Source organism: Arachis ipaensis, chromosome B02 (genome assembly GCF_000816755.2).
Source record: "Arachis ipaensis cultivar K30076 chromosome B02, Araip1.1, whole genome shotgun sequence".
In the NCBI taxonomy this organism is placed as follows: Eukaryota; Viridiplantae; Streptophyta; class Magnoliopsida; order Fabales; family Fabaceae; genus Arachis; species Arachis ipaensis.
Window position 1 is genome coordinate 71,082,191 of NC_029786.2, and position 7,703 is coordinate 71,089,893.

Here is a 7,703-nt window from a genome sequence, read left to right on the forward strand (position 1 = left end):
GGGATCTTTAAGCTTTTCTGGGAAGCTTTTCAGAATGACTGCACTGTATTCTTCAGTGAGGAGAACTCTTTCAGTTTCTCTCCAATCCTTCTTATGACTCAAGATCTCTTTCATGAACTTGGCATAAGAGGGTATTTGCTTAAGTGCCTCTACAAACGGAATCTTTATTTCAAGAGTCCTGAGATAGTCTGCAAAGCAGGCAAATTGCTTATACTGTTCCTCCTGGTGGAGTTTTTGAGGATAAGGCATCTTCGCTTTGTATTCCTCAACCTTAGTTGCTGCAGGTTTATTTCCTACAGAGGTGGTTGGAGAAGCCTTTTTAGAGGGGTTGCTATCAGCACTTGTGTGTGTCAGATCCCTCACTGGCGTTTGGATGCCGGGGTTAAAAGCTTGATTGGCGTTGGACACCAACTTCTTGCCTATTTCTGGCATTTGAACGCTAGAACTGAGCTTCCATTGGGTGTTTGACACCAGCTCCTTGCATGTTTCTGGCGTTTGAACGCCAGAACTGCGTGTGGTTTAGGCGTTTAACGCCAGCTTTGCACCCTTTTCTGGCGTTTGAATTCCAGAGTTATTCCTCTCTGGGCTCTTACTATCCTCAGAGGGATTTTGGATAATGTTTTGCTCATCCTCTGTCAGTTGTTCTTTTCTTGGCTTTCTGCTACTCTGAAGTGAGGTATTTAATGTTTTCCCACTTCTTAATTAAACTGCCTGGCACTCTTCTGTTATCTGCTTTGATAACTGCTGTTTTGTCTGATTCAATTATGCCTCCATATTTTTATTAGCATTTTTAGTGTCTTGTAGCATCTCCTTGAATTCTGCTAGCTGTTTTGTTAGAAAGCACAATTGTTGATTGAGTTCAGCAACTTGTTCTGGAGGACCAAGTTCAGTAGACATTGCTTTGGCTTCTTCTTTTATGGAGGACCCACTACTTATGTACAGATGCTGATTTCTAGCAACTATATCAATAAGCTCTTGAGCCTCTTCAATAGTTTTTCTCATGTGTATAGATCCACCAGCTGAGTGGTCTAGAGATATCTGAGCTCCTTTTGTAAGCCCATAGTAGAAGATGTCTAATTGCACCCACTCTGAAAATATTTCAGAGGGACATTTCCTTAACATCCCTCTGTACCTCTCCCAGACATTATAAAGGGATTCATCATCCTCTTGTTTAAAGCCTTGGATGTCCAGCCTTAGCTGTGTCATCCTTTTTGGAGGGAAATATTGATTCAGGAATTTGTCTGATAACTGTTTTCATGTCATTATGCTTGCTGTGGGTTGGTTATTTAACCACCTTTTAGCTTGATCTTTTACAGCAAACGAAAATAGTAACAGCCTGTATACATTCTGATCTACATTCTTGTCACGTACAGTGTCAATAATTTGCAAGAATTGTGCCAGAAACTCAGTAGGTTCTTCCTGCGGAAGACCGGAATACTGGAAGTTTTGCTACACCATTACAATGAGCTGAGGATTTAGCTCAAAACTGCCTGCTATGATGGGAGGTATACAGATACTACTCCCATATGCAGCAGTAGTGGGTTTAGCATATGACCCCAGAGTCCTTCTGGACTGTTCATTTCCACTTAGATCCATGATGGATAAAATGGAATTGATATGAATTGCAAAGAAAATATATTTTTGTTTTTATTTTACTTAAGTAGGATGATGAGCGGATATTTTATACGCTTTTTGGGGTTAATTTCATATAATTTTTAGCATGTTTTAGTTAGTTTTTAGTTTATTTTCATTAGTTTCTAGGCAAAATTCATATTTCTGGACTTTACTATGAGTTTGTGTGTTTTTCTATAATTTCAGGTATTTTCTGGCTGAAATTGAGGGAGATGAGCAAAAATCTGATTCAGGCTGAAAAAGGACTGCTGATGCTGTTGGATTCTGACCTCTCTGCACTCAGAATGAAATTTCTGGAGCTACATAAGTCCAAATGGTGCGCTTCCAATTGCGTTGGAAATTAGACATCCAGGGATTTCCAGCAATATATAATAGTTCATACTTTGCTCAAGGATAGATGACGTAAACTGGCGTTCAACGCCAGTTCCATGTTGCTGTCTGGCGTCCAGCGCCAGAAACAAGTTACAAGTTGGAGTTCAACGCCAGAAAAGGATCCAAAGCTGGCGTTGAACACCCAAAATAGCCCTATGCACGTGATTAGCTTAAATCTCAGTCCCAGCACACACCAAGTGGGCCCCAGAAGTGGATTTCTTTACTATCCATCTTAGTTTACTCATTTTCTGTAAACCTAGTTTACTAGTCTAGTATTTAAACAACTTTTAGAGACTTATTTTGTATCTCATGACATTTTAGATCTGAACTTTGTATCTTTTGACGGTATGAGTCTCTAAACTCCATTGTTGGGGGTGAGGAGCTCTGCTATGTCTCGATGAATTAATGCAAGTATTTCTGTTTTCCATTCAAACATGCGTGTTTCTATCTAAGATATCCATTCGCACTTCAATATGAATGTGATGAACGTGACAATCATCATCATTCCTCCACGAACGCGTGCCTGACAACCACTTACGTTCCACCGTAGAATGAATGAATATCTCTTAGATCTCTTAATCAAAATCTTTGTGGTATAAGCTAGATTGATGGCAGCATTCAAGAGAATCCGAAAAGTCTAAACCTTGTCTGTGGTATTCTGAGTAGGATTCAGGGATTGAATGACTGTGACAAGCTTCAAACTTGCGAGTGCTGGGCGTAGTGACAGACGCAAAAGGATAGTAAATCCTATTCCGGTACGATTGAGAACCTGCATCCGTGGGATCAACCCTTACTCACGTAAGGTATTACTTGGACGACCCAGTGCACTTACTGGTTAGTGGTACGAGTTGTAAAAAGTGTGACTTACAATTCGTGCACCAAGTTTTTGGCGTCGTTGCCGGGGATTGTTTGAGTTTGGACAACTGACGGTTTATTTTGTTGCTTAGATTAGGAAAATTTTTTCTTTTTGGGTTAGAGTCTTTTATTATTTATACCTTATTAAAACACTTTAAACTTATAGCTCAATTAGTTAGAGCGTGGTGCTTATGTTCTTAATAATTGGCTAGCCTATTTTTAAAATCTTTTTCAAAAATAATTTTTCTTTGAATAAATCTTGTGCCAAACTTTAAGTTTGGTGTTTTCTTGTTGATTTTTCTTTGTTTTTCGAAAATTTTAGTTTGGTTTTCTAAAAATTTTAAGTTTGGTGTTCTTTCTTCATGTTCTTGTGAGTCTTCAAAGTGTTCTTGAGTTTCCTTGTGTCTTGATCTTAAAATTTTTAAGTTTGGTGTTCCTTGGTGTTTTCCCTCCAAAATTTTCGAAAACAAGGAGCATTAGATCTAAAAATTTTAAATCTTGTACTATCTTATTATTTTTCTCTCTCCTCTTTAAATCCAAAAATATATTTTCTCTCTATTTTAAAGCAAATTTTCGAAATTCACCTTCAAAATTCAGATTTTTATTTCAAAATTTAAAACCTTTTTCAAAAATCATCATATCCTTTTCAAAACTTCCTAACCACTTTCTCTCTCCTCATTTTTTTCGAAAATCTTCACCTATTTTTATTTATTTTATTTTAATTTATTTTGTTTTCGAAATAAATAAATAATTAAATAAATAAAAATATTTTCTTCTATTTTACATCATCTCCCTTTCTCCATCATGGACCTAAGCGGAAATGAACAGTCCAGGAGGACTCTGGGGTCATATGCTAACCCCTCTACTGCTTCATATGGGAGTAGTATCTGCATACCCTCCATTGGAGTCAGTAGCTTTGAGTTGAACCCTTAGCTCATTATCATGGTGCAGCAAAGTTGCCAGTATTCTGGTCTTCCACAGGAAGAACCTACAGAGTTTCTAGCACAGTTTTTACAAATTGCTGACACAGTACATGATAAGGAAGTAGATCAGGATGTCTACAGATTATTACTGTTTCCATTTGCTATAAAAGACCAAGCTAAAAGGTGGTTAAATAACCAACCTAAGGCTAGCATAAGGACATGGAAACAACTGACAGAAAAATTCCTGAACCAATACTTTCCTCCAAAACGGATGACACAGCTAAGGCTGGACATCCAAGGCTTTAAACAAGGGGATAATGAATCTCTTTATGATGCCTGGGAGAGATACAGAGAGATGCTACGAAAATGCCCCTCTGAAATGTTTTCAGAGTGGGTTCAGTTAGACATCTTCTATTATGGGCTTACAGAAAGAGCTCAAATCTCTCTAGACTACTCAGCTGGTGGATCTATCCACATGAGAAAGACAATTGAAGAAGCTCAAGAGCTCATTGATACAGTTGCCAGAAATCAGCATCTGTACCTAAGCAGTGACCTTTCCATGAAAGAAGAGGTTAAAACAGTAACTGCTGAACTCAGTCCTGTAAAACAAGCTGCCGAATTTAATCAGCAACTGGACTTTCTAACAAAGCAGTTAGCCGAATTCAAGGATAGACTACAAGAGACAAGGATGGCTAACATAAATATGGAAGAACAATTGAAGCAAACAAAGCAGTAGCTGTCAAAACAAATAATAGAAGAATGCCAAGCAGTTCAATTAAGAAGTGGGAAGACATTAAATACCCCACCTCAAGGCAGCAAGAAGCCAAGAAATGAGCAAACCACCCAAAATCCACCTGAGGACAGTAAGAGCCCAGGGAAAAATAATTCTGGTGCTAAAACGCCAGAACTTGGGTGGAAGGCTGGCGCTGAATGCCCAGACCATGCTCAGGACTGGCGTTCAACGCTAGAAACAAGCAAGGATCTGGCGTTGAACGCCAAAAAGAAGCACAGTTCTGGCGTTCAAACGCCAGGAACAGATGAGGAGCTGGCGTCTAACGTCACTCCAGCTTCTAACGCAGGCACTCAATTGTCAGTGAGGGATCAGACACACACAAGTGCTGATAACAACCCATCTAAAAAGGCTTCTTCAACCACTTCTGTAGGAAATAAACTTACAGCAACTAAGGTTGGGGAATATAAAGCCAAGATACCTTATCCTCAAAAACTCCGCCAAGAGGAGCAGGATAAGCAATTTGCTCGCTTTGCAGATTATCTCAGGACTCTTGAAATAAAGATTCCATTTGCAGAGGCACTTGAGCAAATACATTCTTATGCCAAGTTCATGAAAGAGATCTTGAGTCATAAGAAGGATTGGAGAGAAACTGAAAGAGTTCTCCTCACTGAAGAATGCAGTGCACTCATTTTGAAAAGCTTTCCTGAAAAGCTTAAAGACCCTGGGAGTTTTCTGATACCATGCACATTAGAAGGTAATTGGACCAAGATAGCTTTATGTGATCTTGGGGCAAGTATCAACCTAATACCTGCATCCACTATCAAAAAGCTTGGTTTAACTGAAGAAGTCAAACCAACCCGGATATGTCTCCAACTTGCTGATGGCTCCATTAAATACCCATCAGGCATGATTGAAGACATGATTGTCAGAGTTGGGCCATTCACCTTTCCCACTAACTTTGTAGTGCTGGAAATGGAGGAGCACAAGAGTGCTACTCTCATTCTAGGAAGACCCTTCCTAGCAACTGGACGAACTCTCATTGATGTCCAACAGGGGGAAATAACCCTGAGAGTCAATGATGATGAGTTTAAGTTGAATGCTGTCAAAGCCATGTAGCATCCAGACACATCAAAAGACTGCATGAAAGTTGATCTTATTGACTCTTTGGTAGAAGAGATCAACATGGCTGTGAGTCTTGAATCAGAGTTGGAAGACATCTTTAAAGATGTTCAGCCTGATTTGGAGGATTCAAGGGAAATGAAAGAGCCTCTGAAATTTCCTCTGGAAGAGGAAAAACCTCCTAAACCCGAGCTCAAACCATTACCACCATCCCTGAAATATGCATTTCTGAGAGAAGGTGACACTTTGATGAGTATTTTGGTGGAAAAATGAATTTCTCCCAAAACACACAAATCTAACCGGCAAGTGTACTGGGTCGCATCAAGTAATAATAACTCACGGGAGTGAGGTCGATCCCACAGGGATTGAAGGATTGAGCAATTTTAGCTTAGAGGTTAATTTAGTCAAGCGAATCAAGATTTAGTTGAGTGATTTGTGATTTGCAGAAATAAAATTGCATGGAAAGTAAAGGGAATGGGTAAATTGCATGAAATTAAAGAGAGCAAGAAATTAAAGTGCTGAATCTTAAAGAACAAGAAATTAAATGACAGAAACTTAGAATGCAAGAAATGTAAATTGCGGAATCTTAAAGTGCAAGAAATGTAAACGGCTGGAATTGTAAAGGGAATTTCCAGAGACTAGAAAACCAGGTCTAGATCTCACTACCTTCCTTGATCCAACGAGAACAATTGCAAGGGAAAAGTAAATTGCAAAGAAAGTAGATGAAGAACAATTAACCCAAACTGAAATTCAATCAAGCAGTAAATAAACAGAGAGATCCAAGGATGAGATTGAAACAGAATTTCTTCAATTCTCCAACCCAAGATCCAAGACAATTGGAGTGTTGATACACTCCTAAGAGCTTACTAATCCAAGCAGATCCTAGTACAAAGACACCACAAGCATATATTTTAAAGTTCAAGCTATTGATGTCTAGCTTTGTTTCTTTTTGTTTCCTTTTGTTCTGCCATTTTTTGGCTATCTTTTTTTCTTTCTTTCTTTTTGTTTTTCTTTCTAACCAAGGAATTTTTTTATTTAATTGAGATTCATAGACAGTAGGCCACTCTTTACTTAGAATGAGATATCCTAGCTCTTTATTCACTAAAAGTGAGCTATTATACAACCACACACATACCACCACTTACTTTTATTCTACTTCTATCTAACAGAGATCATCTTACTTCACATTCAAACATTTCTTTTTATTGAACTTAAAGATGCAGGGGACAAAACATGCTTCTTGTCAAGTGAAAGTAAACACACAAGCACACACATAAACTAGCCTACTTATTTTAAAAGAAACAAACATAATGCAAAGACTATTAATTAAAAATAACTACTTAAAGATGCAAAGACAACTTAGAACAGATAGAATGCATGTTTTTTTCTTTGTAGTGATGAACAAGGAGCAAGTCCACCTTTCATTTGTCATGCTTTTTCTTTCTCCTTTCATACACTTGGTTGCTAGTGTTCCCACCATCTGTGTTTGTTGCCTGTTGACCTCGCCAAAATCCAGCCTTATTCATAGCCTCCTCTACTCTTTCTTCAAGTCTCATAGCATTGCTTACCTCTACCTCACTTCTCTTTTTGAAGAATTCATCAAAAGTTGGGAAAGCCGGATCCATGTTGTGCAAATGTTCTCCAATATAGTTCAGTTTGATTTGGCTATTGATGTTGTAATCGGCTTGTACTTCATACCTTGCATCTTGGAGTGTTGTGAACTCTTTGAGAGCCCTCAAATTTTCAGCTTGCATTTGTTCCAACTTTCCAAAAGATTCATGAGATTGAAAAGCATGTTCTTCTTGCATCACAAGGAATCTTGACTCGAATTCACTTTGTTTGTTCATTATTCTTAGCTCCCTTTCTTCTTGTGCTTGTTGGTTTTTCATGTATAGAGAATGGTATTCCTCTTGCCTTTCTTGAATTCTCATGTACTGTTGTGACAATCTTCCTATTGCTTTTTGCATTTGAGTCATATCCATATTGCCATGTGGGAAAAAGTGCGGCTGTTCCTCCTCCTCTTGTGGCTCTTCTTCTATGTGTGGCTCATCTTCTTCCATTGGTTCTTC